Genomic DNA, 22,072 nt, shown 5'->3' on the forward strand with positions numbered 1-22,072 from the left:
CAGTTTCTAAAGGATTGCTCGTGGGAAAGGGTGACAGACTAGTGAGTGAAAGATCTATGCTTGGGCCTTCCAGGTGGTTGTGCAATGGAAATGCTCCCCTAAGTAAAGCTTGCAGAGTATGAGCACTTTCCTTTTGAATTCTTATGAAACATGCTTTTTCCTTCAAATTCTTGTAAAACTCCATCAACCCAAACGGTATCAGAGTGCCTTCCGTGAACATTAAGTGATACAACCCAACTCTAGTTTATTTGGTTCTTTTCCAGTATTTCTGTCTTCCTTGCTTTCTCTGCTCCAGAGAGAGCCTTTCCTTTTTCATCCAGGTCCTGTCAAGCATTATTGTGATGCTTTTCAGTCCAGCTCTTGTTGCCTAAAGCTTTGGGATCTGCTCATATTCTGCAGAAGGAAGATCATCCCAGACTGCCCCAGAGCTGGGGGGGATCGGGAAAGGCAGGGCCTAAAGGGGCAGGCAGGGACCCCGATGCTGTTGGGCAACCAGAGGTTCCTGTCACCAGGGCCAGTCTGCAGCCTTGCTTTGCTGCAGCCCACTCAGAGCTGCCTGTGACTGCAACAGAGGCAAACCCTTCTCCGGCAGTCAGGTAGCAAAAGGGCCCAGACCTAACTTCAGTAGGGCCGAGGAGGTAAATGCTGTTTCCTCACCAGAGGTAAAAGCAGCTCCCTGTCATCTACACAGAGTTAGCCGCAATTTAACCACACATTTTTCCCCGAGTGACAAATACCCAGCAGGACTGATGAGCTAATTCCAGCCTGAGAAGAATTAGCATCCATGTACTTAAGAAAGGAATGCTGAAGAAACAACCTGCTATGCCACTTGGCCTGGGACAATGAGACATCAATAATCTCGTATTTTAAGTCCTTTCACCTAGCAATGTTTGCAAGCACTGTCCATTAGCCCTCCTCCAGCCCCCCAGTGCCACCTCTAGAAATGATGAAGTAAAATTCAGTTTGAGATCACACTTATTCCTGCATCCAAATCCATCACATATTATAGCCTCTCATGTTAGCACAAACATCTTTTAGAATGAAACTTTCCTATTACCATTTCCATTACAGAATCATTTCATCTGTAATAATTTTCCATCAGAGGCTGGAGAGGAGTCTGCTGCAGCTTTACCTGCTGTTCATACCAGGCACAATTGAGAGATACCATTTTTCTTTGTGTTTGAAACCAACAGGAGGAGGAAAAGGGTCTATAAATACAGGCGATCAAGAGTATTTTACATCCAGCGTTACACTGTGAAGCCCACCTGTAACAAAATAGGAGAGCAGGAGCGGGGCGGGGGGGGAGGGAGATTTAGGAAAAATAAGAGTAGAATTAATCCTTCAGGCTGAACTGCCTCTGCGGAGCACAGCTATACAGTCCTGCTGACTCGAAGGACCATTATTCAAGGGTTAAATGTCACTCAAATCAACCTCATTATGAACTGAGGGATGAGGAGGGGCTCGGGGGAGACACTGCTTTCTTATGCATTTCCAATTGAGCCGCTCTGGCCTGGAGATGACCTGCCGCACGATTTTTAAATTATCTCTGTGCGCGCTCTGCTTGTTTTGGAAATGCTCTAAATAAAAATAATGGACTGTCTTTTAATAAGTCTCATTGTGAAGATTCCACATATCAAACAACGCAGCGCAGCTTGGAGGCAAGCGACGGGCATGTGTGATCTAGCTGGAAGAGAGACAAATGGTGATGGGAGCAACTCCATCTAGGGACCGCTGACAAGAAAATGGCATTCGCAAACTGACACATCTGTCAGGGTGGAGAATATTGGCACCTGTCACGCAATTTCAGTCATGACTTTTAATAAAGCTGCTTTCCCTTAGGTAAAATTGGAACTTGACTGTAATATTAGCTGCAAGCACGTCTTGTTTTCCCCTTCAGAGCTCTTTTGTACGTGAGACGTTTCAAATGAATCTTAAAGCTGAAGTAATGATGTTTACTACTTCTTTCCTCCCCCCTCTTCCCTTTCCAAGTCTGGATTTGAAAGAGATGTTGTGCTGAGTTTTTTTTTCTTTGCAAAATGTCTCCCCTTCATCTACCAATACCAGATTTTTTTTGTATGTGAGTGTGTGTAGCGCTTTTTCTCTATCACTCTTTTTTTTTTTTTTTCCCCTTTCCTCCTCCTTTTCAGCTGGGCTGTTGTTTGAGTGAATTTAGCCTGGGGAAGCATGTATATCATAAAAACTGGGTTGGGATTTGTTGGCTGTCAGTCAATAAATCAGTCAGAGTTTAATTACCAGGCATGTGATGGGAAGCGGTGACAGGCACCAGGTCTGTTGGATAGCATTTCTTATGGGGCAGCCACTACTAAAAACAAAAAGTTAGAGAGTATGTGTGCGTGAGTAGACGCCGGATGGGAAGGAGGGGGAGAGATGGAGGGGAGGAGGGGGAGAAGTGGAGAAAGAGGAAGGGGGAAAGGAAAAGTTGAGGAGTCCTGCAGCTGGAATCTACTATTACGAGGGGAAAAAAAAAAATGTTTTGTGTTCTTAAAACAAAGACTATGAGCGTCTGTTTCAGGACAAAAAAAAATAAGTTTTTTAACTGAAGCATTTCCATGTTTTGCTTGAAATATGTCAGCATGTTCTGAGTGTTGCCTGATGCCTGTATTAACTTATGCTGCATTAAAGTGCACCCCTTTGTTTAAGACTTGCAAACATTTTATCAGAAATATTTTTTTAAAAGGAAAGAAAATAACTACAGTTGAGAGAACACATTGGGGAGATGGGGCTGGAAGGAGCTGGAGAACTATTGTATTACAAAATGACATAATGTGTTAAAGGACCTTTCACAAAGTGAGAGTAAAGTTTTTTAATAAAATATGAAGGTTATATAACATTCCCAATGAGGAAATCAATAACGTTCTTTTTTTTTTTCTTTTTTTTTTTTTCTCTTTTTCCCCTCCTTCTTCCCCCTTTTTGGAAGTTTTCCAGGATGTCTGACCATGGAAATCATGTACAGTTTTGTTTCAAAGGCAATTCATACTTGACATGGTTTTTATTTTTGACTAGTGATGAGAGATGTCATCTTCTTCCTGTCATATGCCATGAAGCATTATGTGGAGATACCGCAGGATGTTTTGACTGAAAAGATGCTCTATTTTCTTTTAACTATTCTCCTGTGGTGTGTCTCAGTGTGTGTTTCAGAAATCTTTTGTCCACTTTAAGGCATTATGGGTAACGGACACAAAAGTCTCTGGCTTGAGGTAGTGTAGCTGCTCCTCTCCTGGCAAAGCATTTGTCCATGAACGCAAGGGAGCACAAGGGATTTGTGAGAAGAGGAGGCAAATGTTCGGCAGAAGAAGAGCTAGTTACAAGTAGACTTCAGCTGGTGAAAATTTAGCTGAAAAAACATCATGGTTCAAATTTCGTAGAAACGTCTCTGCACAAAAAAATGTCAGATTGAAGAGGGAACTTTGCTTTATTTAGACATCTAATTTGAACAGTGCCTTATTAAAAAATAAGAAAATAAAAATCTGGTTTGCTCGGTTTGGTGGACTCCCATGCCGACAGTCTGTTTATCTCCTTGTCAGGTTGTCCACAGCTGCTTCTGTGACTCCATCTATGAGACTCTGGATGCCCAGCAAGACCTGCTGGAGTTCACCTGCAGGACCTCTACCCATCTGTACTTTAAATTGCTTCTGTCACGTCCAGGTGACTTCATGTAAACTTCCTATCATTTCCCCCTACTCTCTGTCTACATTTGTCACTGCTCTTAGATGGCAAACTCCTTGGAGAACAAATTTTCCTTCTCGAATGCTTGGCAAGTGCCTAGCGTGCAGTGGGGACTACTATAAATGTGTAAGAGTAACTCTAGACCTTACATTGTGTACATATTCAAACCATATGGGGTGCAATATCCAGACCTCGGTTGCAGAAGCCATCTCTCAATTGCATTCACAGAGGATCAGAAGAGGGAGACGTTGGAGGGGAAGAAAGTAAAGTTGCAGGTGGGAGGGGACACAGTCACAAGAAGATTTGCATTCAATTAAAACTTTTGTGACTATTTCCCCTTTCATGAGCTTTCCTCCCCCTGTTTTCCTTTCCTCTGTTTGTAGTCTGAAGATTTTGCAGCAGAGAAAAGCAGTTTTTTATTCCCACTCGCAGGAACCACCAGCAGCACCGGGTTAACCAGTCTGATAAGGCCTCAGTCCGAAATGTCTTGTGAATCTAAAGAAAAATAAATATACTTATTTAAAACTTCTCCTCGGAGGTGTTTGCTCTATTCCTTAGCCCTGCCCTGGCTATTTTCTAAATTCCAGATCAGATTTTCTCGCAGACTACTGGAAGGTCCCGTGGTGTCCTTCCAGGGTTAGTTAGTTCAGCATCAGTAAAATTTGTGTAAACAGCACAACGGTAAAACACTTATTAAACAGACTCCACAGCAGCAGCAGCACCTTGGTAGGAATTCAGTCGGGCCCTGCAGGGCATCCCAATCGCATCAGCTCCTGCCATTGGGGCCCGCAGCTCCCCCGGACAGCATGCAATTTCTTTACACTGAATTTGCCGTGTATGGGACAGCCTCCCTAAATCTCAGTGCTATGTCCAGGCCTGACGAAAAAGAGTCAAAAGGACTGGACTGCCCAATGGTGCATGAGGCTGGCCGACCTATGTGCCAAGCGCTCCTCACCAGCAGTGCGGGATATCCACTTGATGCCAGTGGTGGCTGGGAAACAGGGGATCAGGGAAACAATTTTGTAACTCATTTAATCTCCTGCTACACACCAAAGCTACACGGAAACCCATCAGGGTTGAAACCTTAAGGCTTGCCTTAACACAAAGATAATAATGGGACACAGAGCAGATCAGCTCTGAAGTTGTAAGTCAGAATCTGCCTCCTGAATGAGTCACTCTGGCTATTAATGCAATATAAGAATGTCAAATCATTGTAATTTTTGTCAGAGGTGAACCTACATTAGAACAGAAGCTCAACAGACATAGGATAAATACCTCTTAATAATATAGGAAAGCCACTTTTTTTGTTGCTGATAATTAACTTTTCTCTCCAAACACTTGCCTTTGCCCTGCTGCTCTTCTCCTTGGGTGAGCATGTGTCGGGCTCTCCAGCATGGGGTTCAGCTTCATCACAGACCTACGTGGAAGCACTGGCAGCATCTCTGAAGGCTTTGCAGGATCAGCAGCGCTAGTTTTCTTCATGAGATTTTACGCATTCCATCTTCAGCTTTGAGTTTTGGAATAAAACCCTTTCAATACAATTGACTTTTTACTAGCTTTAAATCACAACCAGGAATTTTTCTGGATTTCCACAGAAAAGTTTGGATGCCCAAGGTTATTTAATATAAGTTTTGTTTATCAGAAAATCACCCATGCCTCCAAATATCAGAAAAATTTTACTCATGTCAAGTGACTCCTTAGCTGCCCAAGTCTGTGGAGCAAATTTAGTGTGTCACAAAGAGTGGGGAGCTTTGGACGTAGGTCTCTCTTCCAAACCTGCTCCTGTGAGATTGAAGGAACTTACCAAAAGCGGAAGTGAACAAGACACAGACTTTGTGTTTGTGGCAGAACTTAGAGCGGGTAAACTTTCCTTATCGCCCCATTTTGCTTCATATGTCGTCCTCTGTTCTCAATAGCCCGAGGGAAATGCGCTCCTGGCCTGCTTTTTTCCACTTTCCTTTGATACCTACTTGTCACATTTAAAGGAAAAGGAACATCTGATACATCCTGTGTATGGGCCAAAGACTTCCTTAAAACAGCTCCACCCTCAAAGCATATCTTGCATGGTTCTGTGAGCAGAAGGACCTGACCCCTGAACTGAAGTACTGGTGCTGAGAAAGGAGAGTAAGGGGACCAGGTTCCGTCTCCCAGATTTCCCTATAACCGAGTGCATTAATTGATATTTATTTAGGGAAGTGTGTGATGGCCTCTAGTGGTGCACACTGTCGGTAAACACAGCAACATCGCAGCTTCTTTTCTCTGGTTTTTTTTTTGAGTGGCACTGGAAGAAAAGTGTTCTGGATGTACTGACAGCGGTATATTGTTACCATACGAGTAACAAGACAGCCCAGTGACAGACTGGCCTGCTCCATTTATAGCACTCTCCTTCCCCTCTCCTCCATGCTCCGAGGAGGAGGAGGGTGCACAGCGCACGCTGGCAGTTAGTGCAGAAATTGATATTTAGCAATGACACATTATGTGCTACAGATTTCCTGTGAACACACCACCATGTTCCTGTGTCCAGCATCAGGGAATGACAGCAGACTGACTTCATCATGATTTTCTTTTCCTCCTACCCACCAGGCACACGCCATGCTCAGAAATTAAAATCTTGATTTGATTCTTTTCTGCTCTGGGTTTTTTCCCCCCCTTTATCATGATATATTGATTGCATTATCAAATCAAGACGGTGACAGGGGAACCAAGACTATGGGACATTTTCTCCTAGCGACGAGGTGGACTGAACCTCAACAGCACAAACACACTGAGTCTTCTGGCTGTGAGTACAGGCTCTGCCATTACTATGGTGAACGTGATAGCCATTAACTAATCGTCGTCAGAAAAAATATAGCGCTCTCTCCCTCCTCCACTGCACACCAAGGCACATACCATATAAACATCATAAAGGACATAGCGAGAGAGAAAAAACACACTAGAGGCCATACTAAACCACATATAACCCTGATTTGAGAAGAGACTGTTATTCAAAGCAGTGAAAGCTTTCATATACTGTATGGCCAGAGAGTCGGATGTTTTCTCAACAGTTTCCTAAGCAATAATACATAGATAAAGAGGCTGGAATCTGCCATCCCCTTTATAACATATGCACGTCTATTTATGAAGACACTTAAGCATGGATTTAGTAAGTCCGAGACAAAGCTCTAGAGGCGGCTGTCTCTTTAAATCCGTCTCCTACCAAGTGAAATTTGTGGCCCTGATGAATGGCAGAGCAGAGTCATCCATAAAAGGGCAGAGGAAAATCACACTCATTTGCATACAGTAATTATTCTCTGAATCAGGCCACCTTTATTGCTGCCAGAAAATCTACTGTCAGCATCGCTCTATAGATCATGTTGGAAAAGCCAGCAGCTGAGAGGAGCGGGCTGGTGGCTTGGGACCCATCGGCCAGTGCCCCGGCCCCGGCCACCCTTGCTGCTGGGGCAGGCTGTGCTCTGCCTCACTCCCCACCCCGGGTACCTATAGGTCCATCTTCTTTTGAGTCGTGTCCTGGGCATCTTTAGCCACATAGCAGGAGGGTGAATATTTGCACCCAGATAATACCGAGGTGGTGGGAGTTGTGCGGGGTGGCTGGGGAGGTTCCCAGCTGCACTCTGGACAGGCTGGATATTTTTTTCACCTTTTTTGCTTCCCACTTGACATCTTCGTTAAAATCAATCAATAAATAAATAAATAAATAAATAAAGGAGTAACATTGTACAGGAGTGGTAGCGTAACATCACCTAATCGGTATGCTGCCTATGCTTATGCTCCTGTTTGGCTCTAAGTCAGTGAGCACCAGCAGATTGAAAAAAGCGATAGCTGACTGGTGTTTCAGCCTGCTGGCAGGAGAAGTAATGGGAGAACGGGCACAGCCAGGGACCACGCAGGAAAAAAACAACGGGAACTCTGAATCAGCAAATGAGCAGAGGTCAATGGGGCTAGATTCTCATCACAGCACAAACGAACCTGGCGCCAGTCCGGGAATACTCTCTCAGGTGGTCTTCTGCTGTGATCCAGCAGGCTGGTCACAAAACACAGCGTGGAAACAGAGCTTATTTGGGTACCCTCGGGTAGCTTTTGGAGCAGCAGCTTCCTATCCTTGTACATCTGCTTACCTGCAATGCTACCAAGGAGTCTGTTAGAAGCTCCATAGCAAGTATGTCCCTGGCATGAATCCAGCTGTGATCACACTTCTTGTGATACCAAAACCTGACATGCAGAAAACACGCACTCCCAGTAATGAATCGCAAAGACAAGAGCAGTTTGGAGCTGGAAGTGATAACAGCAGCCTTGGTGCCAACGCTGCCATTTGCCATGCTCTGGAGCAGGGCTCCCAGCTACCACCCTACACAAGCACTCTCCACCACTGAGACAGCCGGGAACAGAAGATTGATTGACCCCATTTTGCAGGACCTGTTCACCAGCTCGGGTGTGTTTGCACAGCAGTTTGAGCGTAGGTCCGGAGTCGCGATCAAATCTAAATTCACAAGTCCTGTTCAGGGCAGCTGGAAGTGAGCATAGGGAGTCAGTGTATATGTGGGCTTCCCATGAGGCTGGATCCAAGGAGTTCATGGAAAGGCTTTATCCTGTACTCCACACACCCCGAGGCACCATCAGTTAGCCAATGGTTGGTGGAATACAGAGCCCACCCTTGAAGGGACACCTGAATTAAAAGTGCAGTAGTCCTGTGTCCAAAGACCACAGCCTGCGTCTTCTTTCTGTCCTAGGGGGTCTAGGCCTTGAGGTGAAAGGTCTGAGGAAAAGGTGGTGACTTCCCAAACAGCATAGTAGGGTTGCTTGCATGGTATATTAGTAGTAAGTGGATTTGTTCATCATTATTAGTGGGTACTGCAAGCACTTGGTATGAGAAAATGGAGTAAGAAGTAAACTAGAAACTTTAGCAGGTAAAAAACATTTTAAAACATGACCCAAACAAATCTGACCCCAATTCTGCTATAGACAGAGAATTAGCTGATCAAAACTCTGCCTGACCACACCGATGATAATTTTTACTCTATTGACTGGAAGCGTCTTGAAGTTACAATTTCTCTCTATACTCCCAACTCTATTAGGAGACAAACTCAGTGCCTTTAATCTTAGTTTAATTTGTGATCTAACCAAACACTTTGGACTTCCAGACAGCCACAAACAACCAAAAAGATTCTTCCACCATTTTTAGTTAAGCAATGTTGTAAGCCAAAATGAAAACTTCATGATACAACACAATGGCTTTTCAATGTTTCCTACAGGTACTTTCAGCAATATCATACTATCCAATAACGGATTTACTGTAGGGCTGCTTAAGTAAGGATATTTTTTAACCTACCAAAGCTAATGAGCTTTTACAGGTTTTGCTAGCAAACAGTGTTTTGTGCTTCAGATCTCTAGCAAAAGTTTCAGTCGAAGCAGGACCTAGCTTTTCCCCAATAAGTTAGAGGTGATAGAAAGCCATTTTGAATCAGACAGCATTTGCCGTGTTCGGGTATATAAAAATTAGCATGAAAATGTCTGCAGTCTACCACGGCGTCATGAATCTTCATTGGCCTATTTAAAACAGACTGTACTTCACAGTCTTGTTTCCAGAGCAGACATCTGTCCACATCAAGTCCACAGACACAAGCAGCACTAATTTGTTCCTTTGCCCCTTGTCTGATTCCTCAGGAAGGGAGTAGAGCATGCCACTGGGAGAGACCTCATTCAAAGCAAATTTCTGCTGACCAGAACACATCCTGCCATGCGCATGAGAATAGGCTTTTCCCTCTCTGGGGCTGGCAATAGGGTATTTTGCAAACATTAAATTAGCTTAAATAAGAAGCAGCAGAAAGAGAAAGAGAGAGAGAGAGAGAGAAGGGAAGTCAGCATTGCTGAACAGCGATACTTCGCCTTGCCTAAAGCTCTGTCAAAGTACCTGACCCCTGGCAGATCTAAAGTAAAGTCATTTAAATGATGTAAGGGATATATATATATATTATATTTTTTTTAAAGCAAGTGGCACCAGCTCATGGCTTTGCTGTTTATTAGAAGATGAAGCTGCCAATATTGCCTTGCTCAGATGAGCACTTGTAAAACCACACCGATATATGTATTTGCATTCCTTGTCGGTAAAAATTTGTCAGAGAAGAAAGGCATTAAACCTGTCACCTCAGATAAAGATCAGATGTTTGATTTCAAACAGAAGAAAGCAAACACTGCACTATAGGCTCCATTAACCCCTTGAGTACCCCACAGAAACTACGGGACAGGACGGGCAGCCAGTGCTGCCTGTGACGCTCACCGCTGCCTCGCAGCCGACGAGTTTCACTGGGGGAACGTGACGGCCGCACACTACTGCTTTCCCTCTTCGCTGTCTCTCCAGCATTTGCGGAGCAGAGTGTATTGGCTGCCTGCAGAAAACGGTGCTGTTCAAAACCAGAAACTAGGTGAGATATTTGTTTACAGTCCTGGTGCCACTGCTGGGTCTACCTTTTTAAAAATGTACTTTCACAGTATCTGAAGGGGAAGCAGTGCTCAGATCCTCTCCACTAAAGTGAGAGACATAAGGTATTTTAGAGATCTCTCTGTTATTTCTCCGGCGGCAAGAACCCGCACTTTTTGTCTGTACCTCTTTCCCCCTTGGCCAGATGTCCATGCCACAGCTGTTGAAAATATCCACTGGAGTGAGATTACATCCTGAATTAAAAGTCTGCAGCACATCTACCTATTTTAATACCTGAAAGCAAGCTGAAACTCTCCCATAGCTAACTGGCTTAGAGTGAAATGAATAAACTTTACTGAAGAAAACGGAGGCAACGAGAAATAGCAGAAATCAACCTCCTACTTCTAAACACCCTCATGCATAAATCAGGGGTTAAACCATACAAAAGAGGGGTGTAATGAGAAGTGCTAATAAATATTTTCATCTGGAAAATCCGAGCCGTGCAAGACTGGGAATGTAACTATGAAGCAAACTTTTATGGTCTCCAGTTCGAGGCAGATCGTGTGGAACATTTGGAGGCATGTGAGATCATGCCACACAAGTGTTTGCTATATTAATCAAACAGCACAATAGTTGCCTGGATACCCACATCATTTCATCAGCTGTGGTGGCCTGTTACCAGTTTTCAGAAAATGAAATGTGACCCCTGAGGACTGTAATTGGGTGAGTATAGTAATTTAGGAACGTTCAGGGGATCTGGAAAATCTGTCCAGCCAATTCGCTTACAGTCAGCCATGGCATAAGGGTATTTCAGCAACGAAGAATCACGCACGATGCCTGTTATCAGTGCTGATACCTAGTAACTTCCCTTTGCCTGTTTGCTGCTCAGTGCCAGTTACGATGAACTCCAGAGTCCTAATGAGCCTAGAGATAATTTTGTTTAACGAAGGACTAAGGCTGTGCCTTAGACCACTTGAAAAAAGGGAGAAAAAAAATAAAAGCCAACTCTGTGCTGGCAGAAACTATGGTGCATTTGCAATATAAACTGCTGTATCCTCTTACACAGAATGTTTGTTGTGATACAACTTGAAACATAAAGGGCAGTGATCTCATATTTTAGCTCAGAAGGCAAAAGCCTTTCGGGATTCATCCAAGCTTATGGCATTTAGTTTAACCCAGTGTAACTTGATGCAGTTTTGAGGAAGGTAAACTGTGTGTGTTTTAATTACATCTGGGCTATGTAACCAGTCCAAAGTTTGGGTCAATAGAGTGATGAATTCTCTAGCCACACAATCTTTAATACTGGCTAGACTGGTTATTAATTATATTTATTTGTACTGTTAAAGACCTATATAATTTGTAGCTTTGATCGTTTGTTTTTTAAAAGCTCAGAAATGTTCACACACCTTAATCAATTCATTTTCTTGGGGTAATAAACTTGTGTGATGTTTTTGTAATTTATACAGTGTGCGATTGTTTACAAATCTCATACTTATTCTATTTCTAACAGGTTATCAAGCTTCCTATTTCTGTGGCAGCAGATTGCATTAGATGCATGATATAAAAATACTAAAGACGACCATATGCTCTATCATAGGCTGCCTTTTAATCCCTGAAATACCAAATCATCGTCTTAATCCTTTCAGTCTACTCAAGAGTGGTCTGTTATAACCCCGGAATGAGGATGGAGGACAAAAGAAGGCACAGAGCCAGAACTTCTGCTAATGTAAATCAGTGCACTTCCACTGGCTTCAGTGATAACATCTCTGACAGCAGCTGAGGTTATATCCCAGATTGTTCAGCTCAGTGGTGTCAAAAGGAAAGGTGGGCTCCTCAGATCCTCTTCTCCAGGTCAAACAGTGGTAGCACATTATTTAGGAGTAAACCAAATAGTCTGAACTCTTTTGAGCACTGCTGGACGTCTATTGTTGTAATAAGGTTATAAAATAGTAACATGTTTTTCTTTGGAAACCTCCTCTAAGGGCTTTTCTGAACTCTTTCAAGCAGAGTGTATACTCCACATTGTACGAAGACAGCAAAAGTGGCTATATTCCATGTTTTGATTAGTACTCATCTATGAAGTTTGCTTCAAGATGGTTTTGGACTGCTACTGATCTGATCATTATGAGGCTGTTCAATTGTTCGTTTGAGTGGTGCCACTCAGCATGGCAAATGCTCCAGCAAGCACGGCTGGACATTTTAATTCTGCTGCCAGAAATTACGCCCTTCTATGATGATTCCAGCTGCAGTAGATGTCCTGTTGCCATTCTCTTGGCAAGTTGTCTTGTAGTTGGTCATCTCGAGGGTAGCTGCCTTCTCTAAACTTTTCAATGATCATTGCAGATGTTCATTTGTGCTTCTGCAATAATGCATGGTACCATTCCCAAGAAGATATCCTGTCACACATGGTAGCATTTCAAACCAGCTTAGGCTGATTCAGCTGGGAGGTTGTGTCTAGGAATTTTTCAAAAGAGTCAGTATCAGGCTGCGGAGACACTAAAAGTGCAACTTTTCACTTTGAAAAGTTGCTTCTTCTCATTCAAGGCTCACCGATAGCATTCGAGTGGGAATTAAGCAGTACACTGATACTGCACATGACTATCAGTATGGCTGTGGGATAAGAACGGTCATATACCAGATGAATTTAAGATGACAAATTTGCATGTAAAACAAGTGTCTCTTGTCAAAAGAAAGAAATTCATGATGAACTGTCCATCTGATGACAGGTTGCCTAGCCTATCCATGAGAGCAAACACAACTTCAAATAGTCTGTGACAATGTATTTTAAAATGTTTTGGGAATGTACTAATAAAAATTACTTAAGATTTTTGTACAAAACATCTTGTTGGTGAGCCTTCTAAGAAACAACTGGGGAACAGAAAACTTGTCTCTTTAACTGATTTTGTAAATATTCTCTGTTTCCATACTGTATGTTATTTTATTGATATACCCTCACTCCAGAAGGCAGATTTCACTGCAACAAGCCTTTCTTACCCCTAAGAAAAAAAGAAAAAACTGAAACAAGAAGATGCGTGCATAATGCATGGCTCCTCTGAGGCAGACATTCCGACAGTTATTCAGAGGTTTCTGCAAAACAATATTTAGTATTCTCAGTACTGGAGAAGAAAAAGACCAACTTTGAAACATCTCTCTACTCACTTCTGTGCACCAAAAACATTCCAACCTTGATGCATGGCACCCCGAAAGTGAAGAAAACACTATATGTGTAACAACAACAACTAAATACTAAGAAGCTACTGAAACTTATGCTGATCAAATAAATACTCCTATTAATGTAGTGTCCAAATCAAAAATGTTAATATAGTGGAGGGGTAGGGAGATAAACGAAGACATATTACGTTGCACTAGGAGCCAGGTGAAAAAAAAAAAAAAAGTCTTAATGATTTTGTAATTTTACTTTTCTTCCTCTTTAGGTAAATTTCCAATGAAGAGTCTCTGGTCTTGAAAAATTTACTTTTCAGAACAATGCTCTGAACCTCTGTATTCGTTTTAGCCAATGAATTACTTATGAACTGTTTGCTGAATGTGCTGGATATTTGTGAGTCAATATTTGCACAGATTATTTGATCCCCCCTAGTCATATGGTATTATATTAGTGGCTTTATGCAAGACCTCCGTGGAACAACATAAATTAGAAATCGTTTCCTAAAAACGCTTGTAGGCAGAAAAAAATCACGAGCTTGAATGTTTGCAAGAAAAAATAGCCACAGATTCATGAATCTTAAGAATTTTTACAAAGACTTTTTGAAATATATTTTCCTCTATTTAGACGTATATAGGCAGTCATCACAGTAGTAACAGTACTTTATGTTGTGAAAATGGATTTCTAAGTCACAAAACTATTTGACCTAAAGCAAATTAAGGCTTCTTCCCACTTAAATAGTACAACAATATAACTTTGCAAATGCTAATTGGAAATTAGATTTTTGGATGCTCAGCATAAGCCTTTTAATAGACCTGATTTTCAAAAATCATTACACTCTAAAAATCAGATCCTTTGTGAAAGCTCCAAGTTAGGTGTCAATGTGTAAGGACATAGAAAAACGCTATTCAATTCTGTAAATATTACCATTCAATGTTCTGTTACTCATTAGTAGCAGCCTGTGTTTTCCATTTGTTTATATAAGTATATATACAAAAGTATATGTATATATGAGTGTGTGCACGTATGCACATTTGTGTGTTGGGAGTATACATAAAAAAAATTTTAATTGACAGAATTTGGTTATCAGAAAAGTCAACTAGTCGCAGAGAAGTTTCATGTGGTGAGATTTTCCCACAAGGCCTTGTCAATACAAGAGAACACTAAATATAGATACAACACATATCAACACTATAAAAGCTTCCTAAGTGATTTCATCCAGGTCTTTGCTATTCTTGACCAATGTATCTTAGAGTTCTGTTCGTAAATGTATTGACCTTCTTCTTAAAACCAGTTGCATTTTTGATTAGTGTCTGTCCAGAGCCTCATCTCTCTGATGACTAGAAATCTTCTGAAAATATCTGGGCTACGTTTATTTATGCCTAGATTCATATTCATTTGTCCTTATCTCAACAGCTTTAACATACGTATCTTGATCCTCTTCTAAGCATGCATAGCAAATGCATATTGGTGGTGGGGGGTCTGGGGTATTTTTTATTTTGATAAGACCTCAAAAGTTAAAAAAGTGCAACTGCAAGAAGCTCACAACTTATCTCATCTGTGATTTGTTCCATGTTTTCTTACCAATTTTTACCTACGGAAAGTTGCAAGGAAACTGAGCAATGCAATGCAACAGTATCCTGCCACACATGGGCAATACAGAAATATCTAAATTAATAAAAAGGATATAACTAGTAATGGACCAACCTGGTGATTTGCTCAAACTAATTTGATCACCAATAAACAAATCACCAATAAGCAAATCACCAATAAACCTGGTGATTTGCTCAAACTAATTTGCCCTGCTTGAGAGCAAATAGTCCCTTTTCTGTCCCCTACAATCTCCCTTTATATGGAGGTGATGCCGGCAAACAATAAGGTCTGGTCGCCCACCTCATTTGTTCCGTAAGGTTATGTGAACCTCCCTGAGGCAAGCAAGAGAGATGAAACATCCATCCTTGCTCCAATCCAGCTGGCCCTCATTTCTGCAGCACATTGATCCTCTGATGGCTTCCTCAAAGCTCTCCCTTCATCCCCCTGTCTTAGCTGCTCTAGTCTGTTTTAATAGTATTTTGCACTGAATTTCTGTAGTGGCTTGCCAGACTGCAGGATCATATACTTAAGAGCATTCCTTTCCTGCGCCCTGACAAATGTCCTTCCAGTTGCCCTGCAGCTGGAGCAACACACTCACTTGGAGGCCAGCCGGTCTCTCCTCATTCTCTATTCCAGCCCACCCAGGAGTTTGGGTAGAGTTCACCATTTTGTATTGATGACTCTTATTCCTTCACAGAAATCTGTTGAGTGCAAAGACAGCCTATGTCGCTGTCATTCAGATGTATCCAGGCCAAGCTAAAATGCTCTCTGGCTTTCTTACTGCATCTCCTTCCAATGTGTGCTTTCACCGAAGTCTGGATTACCAGCAGACTCTGAGGGATTAACAACAAATAATGAATAAAAACAGTACTTAAAATGTTACTGTAGCCAAATTGTTTGGACGTCAAAATCTCAGATTTCTGACATTTCAGAATTTAAGGAAATATAAGTTGAGGCGGGAAGTGGTAAACAAAAAGTACTTTGATTGTTCTAGCCCTTGGCACTGGAGAGTTTTTAGTGTGATGCTTTGGCCAGACCGGCATCATACAGAGGGTGATCTTCTACCTCAGTTCCTGCTGAAGTTGTTTGGCTATAACTGGGGGAGATAGTTTCCTCTCTTTTCCAGATGTGGACAAATTACCAGAGAAGTTAATACACCACAGACCATAAAGTATTCCCCTCCCTTCTTTAGTGTCACCTCTGATGTGATCAGGCTAACTAATTCACTCTGAACATCCATTATTACACTGATGATGTCTGACTGGCTGCCCTTACTGATTGACAAGAAAAAATGAGCCTTCAGAATATGGTTCTAATCTATATTCCAGACAAAGAAAAAAAAAAAAGGCAAGAGGAAAAAATTAATTCTGTCTCTTTAAATTTTAGAAATTATGACAATTTTGCCTCCAGGTTTTTAATTTTCAGTTTACAGATGTGGTGAAGTACACTGAGTCACTTGACCTCTCTAAGAAGCCGTCTTGTCCTAGCGTCCTCATAGGTATCTGTGTCCATCTGGCAGAGATATTGTAATTCAAACCTCAAACTACGACTGACTGCTGAGCTGTGAGTTGTGCTGCTTTCATGAGCTCTGTCATTTCCCCCTCCCTAACTTCAAAAGACTTAGAAAAATGCAAAAGGAACAATATCATATGGCGAATTCTGTTTATGTGGCAGGGCTTAGTCATCCTTATTTACATCACCCTGCCACCTAAACAGACTTATTCGCAATGCATAGCTGTCGCTCAGGCTGAACCTTAGATTACTGTTAATGTTTGCAAAGGGACGGTTATGCAACACTACACAACAGTACATCAAATACAGAGCCCAAGGCCAATAAAACTCGGGCCGAACTGACCTAAGGACTCTCAAGACTTCTGCTCTGCATACTGATGTATCCGATTACAATAGCTACAAGAACACAACTAACATCTTAAAAAAAAAAAAAATTAAAAAGGCCAACTTCTTTTCACCCAAGCTGCCATTCTTCACCATGTACCCAGCCTCTGTGAAAAACAGCCAGGCCAGGTTTGCTTGCAATTAGAAGAAAGTTTTCTTTTTAATTTCTATATGAAGTCACCATAGCAATTTTATAGACAGGACGCTTTGGAGCAGTGGAGTGAAGGACAAGAGATTTAATGAGCAATGAAGCATCAACAGAAGAGCAGCTTACCTCACAGATAGGAGACAAAAATGCAAAGTTTAAAATCAAATTGATTATCATTTACCTGAAGCCCTGGTCTGATTTTCTATCATGATGCCATTCAGTCCCTCCCCCTCACCCACCCCCAAAACAAGCAGAGCCATGAACAGCAAGGGGATACAGAGGATGGCCTGGAGCAAGCTGAGGCAGTTCCTGGACTGAAAACCCAAAGCTGACACAGAGGAAGTGAGGCATACCAGAAGGAGGCATGTTTCCAAAGTTAAATTGCCCCTTCATAGTGCCCAGAACTGACCCTGGAGGTTGCTGACACCAAGGAGCAGCCAGCAAACAGCTCTACCACATGGGTCAGGACCTGGCTGATATACCTCCATCCTAAAGCTGTGTGAGAAAAAAACGTACAATTCCTATGGCTGGCCACAAGAGAGGATCAGGGAGATGGGTTTTGTTTGTTCCATTATGAATATCCGGGCAAACTGTCTAAACTACTGACACATCCCGTTCCGTGATACTCATCACAACAAATTCAGCTGGTCTGTTGAACCCAAAATTCCAAGGGGAGTCTTTTTCCTTCACGCCCATCCCCTCAGCAGCAATAAAGGACAAGTGGTGACATCAGGCACAACTCCACAGCCTGGCTGCTTGCTACGGGCCCTGCCCAGATACCATCTGGGACTTAAGAAATTAAGTATTGCTGACGATGCTTCAGAAGAAAGAATCTATGGAAGGTTTTCCAACAAGAGTATTGTGCATTAGCCAATACACTTTATTTCAAGTTTGAATGAAACTTTGTACCTGGTGCAGCTAAGGCAAAAAACTCATAAAAACAACCCTCTTAACCAGTCCTAGCTTAGCTAATCTGTCCTTTCTATGTCAGATTGAGGCCTAGAAGCACTTTCCACTCAAAGAGGCCATGGCTACGTTTCCAAATGAGATGGTTTCTGAAGATGCTAATGCACAGAAGTTAAGAGACTCGCATCTGTGTATTCTGAGCAGACAGAAAAGTTGGACGGGTGAGGTGAGACTGATGAGCTGAAGGGCGTATAATAATAAAAATGCTCACAAACAAGACTTACTCTAGCCTGCTATATGTAAAAACATAGGCAGGGTATACATCTATAATCCAGCCTATATTCTTGCCAAAATCAGGATGGCATAGGGGGTTAGAGGGTCAGATCCTCAGCTGTCCTAAACCTGAGCTGTGGCAGTTCACCCTAAATGTGGAGCTGGCCCCAGGCAAACCCACTGAACAACATGACAGTTTTCCAGAAACACAAGCCCAGTGTGAAAACAGAAGCGTGTTGCGGAAGTGGAGAAGGAAGAAGCAACCGGGGGGAAGAGGAGAGCAGGGCTGCAGAGCAGAGGATAGCAAAGCAGGCAGCAGGAGATTCTCAGCAGTTTTGACACTGCTGCCGCAGACAGCTTTCTAGGTGGTTATTTATCAGCCACTCAGAGCTGCATTGTTGTTAAGTTATTACTTATATCTCAATAAACTGAGACAACCAGGTAATTACTTAATTAGGTGATACCTTCCCCCCCACCCCCCCGCCACCTTACTCCTTTCTTCAAAGAGATTTTAATGTGAAAGCCATCTTCTATGTCTCTGTGTTAAGCCCATGTGTCATAGAATATAAGAAAAAAGCAACCAAATAATAGAGAGCTGTAATTCCACTGATGGTTTCTGGTGATAAGAAAAGCTGCAGTGGCACGGCTCGAAAGGGTTTGTCACCATAACTCCAGGATCAAATTTCCTCATATTACAGAAAGATGGCAGAAAGAGTCTGTAAAGGAGACTCAAGGAGACATGTAATAAATGCCATGAAAAGAGCAATTCTTTCTGGTAGAAAAGCTTTAACACAGTCACAAAGTGCCTAATCGTGGAAGTGCTGAGTGACTTCACCCCCCCTTGAACTTAAGCAGGACGTGCGGTGCTCAGCACCTCTTCAGCAGAGGCTCAGCACTTCAGAGAATCGGGTCCCAAAGCAGGAGGAAAAATTGTTTTCAGAACTATACGTGGCAAGGTATAAATTCCTACCTAATAAGATAAATCAGGTTTTATTTAAGCATTGGCATACAGAAGAAAGAGAACCCAGACAGGGTGATATATTTAAAACAATCCATTCATTTTCACTTTCAGAGTGGAATCCAATATAAGAGCCATTTTGAGAGTTTGAGAGGAATTTAACTGGTTCTAGCTTGTACTAGCCTTCTGCACAGGGGTGAATCAAAACCTTCACAACTTCATACATGTGAAGGGCCACAGCTCAAGCAAATTAAAGGTAAATAGCATCAGAGCATGTAAAAAAAGATTGTACATAATAAAGACTATTTCTTGGGCATGGTTTCAACCTCTGCCTCATTATTTCATGGTAAGACTTTTCTACAAGAAAATCGTGTTATTTTATTGGTTTGTTTTTTTTTTAAACTTTTGTAAAGATCAGAACCAGTCTAAGACAAAGATCACACCTGAAAGAGTAACCCGTGGTTGAGAAGGAGGTAGCATATGGAAGAAATGGTCCTAAGGATATAAAATTCCTTTTCAATCTCCTCATAGACAGTGAAGCAGGATGCTCCAGGAAGTCCAGACTGAGCAAAGCTCATCTCTTTCCTTATTCTTTTTGGAATGTCAGAAAAATCAATCTTTGTTCTGCCTTCAGATTTGTAACTTGATTTTCTAGCTGGTCTTTATACAGCTGAGTCAATCACATCTGTTCATGACTTAACTGCTGTATCATGAAAATAGAGGCAGGATCATGAATGAAAGGTCAAGGCAACAAACTTGGAGGAAAAGCATACTTGGATCATCCCCTCAAACTGCCATATTATTCAAGATGTCTATGAACATTTCATATTACAATTGTTATGCTCTACTGCTTCGAGAAGCCACAATTGCAAGGCATCCTAATAACCAAACTCAAACAAAAGGATTTGAAAAGGAAAAAATAAAATAATCACCATTTATGTCATGTTGCAATTCCAGTTGCAGAATCAGAATCAGTGGGTATGTGTAAATCGCTTTTGAAGAGCAGTATTAGAAGCAGCCATAAGAATTGAGATATTCCAGGTCTCTGGGCCTCTCATGAGTCCCCCTTAGGCAACCATCACAATTAGAGAAAGCTGATACTCATTACAATTGCCTGAGTATGCCAGCAAATGATGTGATAGGGTTTTCACACAAACCTGGAAATAGTCTAGACTCGCTCAAAACATGGCCCAATGAAGCTATGTCTAAACCAGGGAATATCTGAGAAGTTACAAGCTATGTTGTAACACCACAGCAGGGCAAGAGCTGGGCACACGCTCTGTGCCATCTCCATTCTCTCCTTTCCCAAAACATAAATCTAAACCAAGTCTGAAGAATGATCTGGGTAGCCAGAGGGGTCTAGGGTCTAAGATCACAAACCAATATGTACAAGCCCAACAATAGAAGAGCTGCATAAATTAATCTTGATGAGCTTGATTGGAAAGAACTAATAAATCCATAATCCTGCAGGAAGACACACCATTCTTTCTGTTAGCTTCTGCCCAGGGCAGAGCATGGAGAACTGTCTGAAACTGGGATCACTGTGAAGGTCCAAGCACCTCTGGTTTCTTGGTCATTCAAACCACATGAACGTTTCTGATCTTTATTATGAGAATTGGAGTATTCCCATTTTTTCTCTTCCTCCTACAGAAAGCTCCTTTGTTTCATTTCCCCCCCCCCCCATCACATTCTGAGTATTTCTCTGACTCATAGCAGCTCCATATCACAGCCCCGTTACTCATCAGTAGAGGGTTGTACCTCAAACTAAGTAAAACAGGCTACGTGTTCCCCTCTATCTCGAAATGCTAGTGTGACTTATGGATACTGGAAATCCATCTTCAGGAGTCACACCTCATTTTCTGGTAATGATCTGTAGGGTCTATGCACTGGACTGCATCTCTGATTGCTAAGTTGCTAAAGTTAAAGAATCGGGTATGCCCTATAAAATCTCACAGTTGTAAATAGAGATCCTCTCCCACTGAGTTATCTTCATAAATGAAGTTGCTGTAGCAAGCTTTTCCAAGAACTCGTAGTCCCACATGCTGTAGTTAAACTGGGATAATGATTTACAGTGTATGAAATAACCTCCTAAAGCTGAACTTTTGGGATTGCGCAAGGGACTGTTCATCCACATTCCAGGTTTGATTGCTCAGAATTTATCTTAATTATAAGGGGTTCAATTAGAGTGAAGAGAGAGGGACTGAGAGAGTGAGAGCGAGCAATATTGGAGCTCTACACCAAATGACTGACAGTGACATAATGCCATCAAGCAACTAACATGTTGCAGCACAGCGTTTAAGTAGACCCCATTCTTCAGGCAGATCTGAAAGGTTTGCTTGGTTCTGCTGTCTCTTGCAGGTAGCACAATGGGTAAAGAGGCAGACATACGCTCTGCAGACACACAGCTTTATTGTTGCTTGAGTAACTACAGCTATTTAAGCAACAAGACTCCACAAGGTAGAGTGACACTGCGCAATAAAAGCGTGCCTGTGGTGCACTCCGAGAGAGGATTAGAAAAATAAAAACTCTCTTAACTATCCAGCTCGAACAGGGATAAAACACATCATACCACGTTGTTCTCAAACAGATTCAGAAATTTCCCCCCAAAAAGGGGTCTAATGTTGACATAGTCCCATCCAGCCTCTCCATTGACTTACTGTCTGGACAGTTATTTTTATTCATGTTATTGATCTAAAAACGTGTGATTCACCCAACATTACAGACACAAAGCCCAGATGCCAAAGAGCCTGCAAACATCCTGGACACAGAGCAATGAAGTCACAGAGCAGTGGGTAGAGAACAGGAGGAAAAGACACAAATGCAACAGTGAGATCATTCAGTTACTCATCACAGGCACATGCTCATGATGTCAGAACATCTTTTACAAAATGTGCCTGGGTGAAGCAGAAAAGAAGCTGTTCTACATCGCTGTGGTGATCTTTAAACATATATTAAGGCTTTCCTTAGTGGTGTGAGCACACAGCATTGACACCTCGCCAGTAGCATCACCTGAGCAGCGTGTACCAGCTGGCC

Source organism: Charadrius vociferus, unplaced genomic scaffold (genome assembly GCF_000708025.1).
Source record: "Charadrius vociferus isolate BGI_N301 unplaced genomic scaffold, ASM70802v2 scaffold195, whole genome shotgun sequence".
In the NCBI taxonomy this organism is placed as follows: Eukaryota; Metazoa; Chordata; class Aves; order Charadriiformes; family Charadriidae; genus Charadrius; species Charadrius vociferus.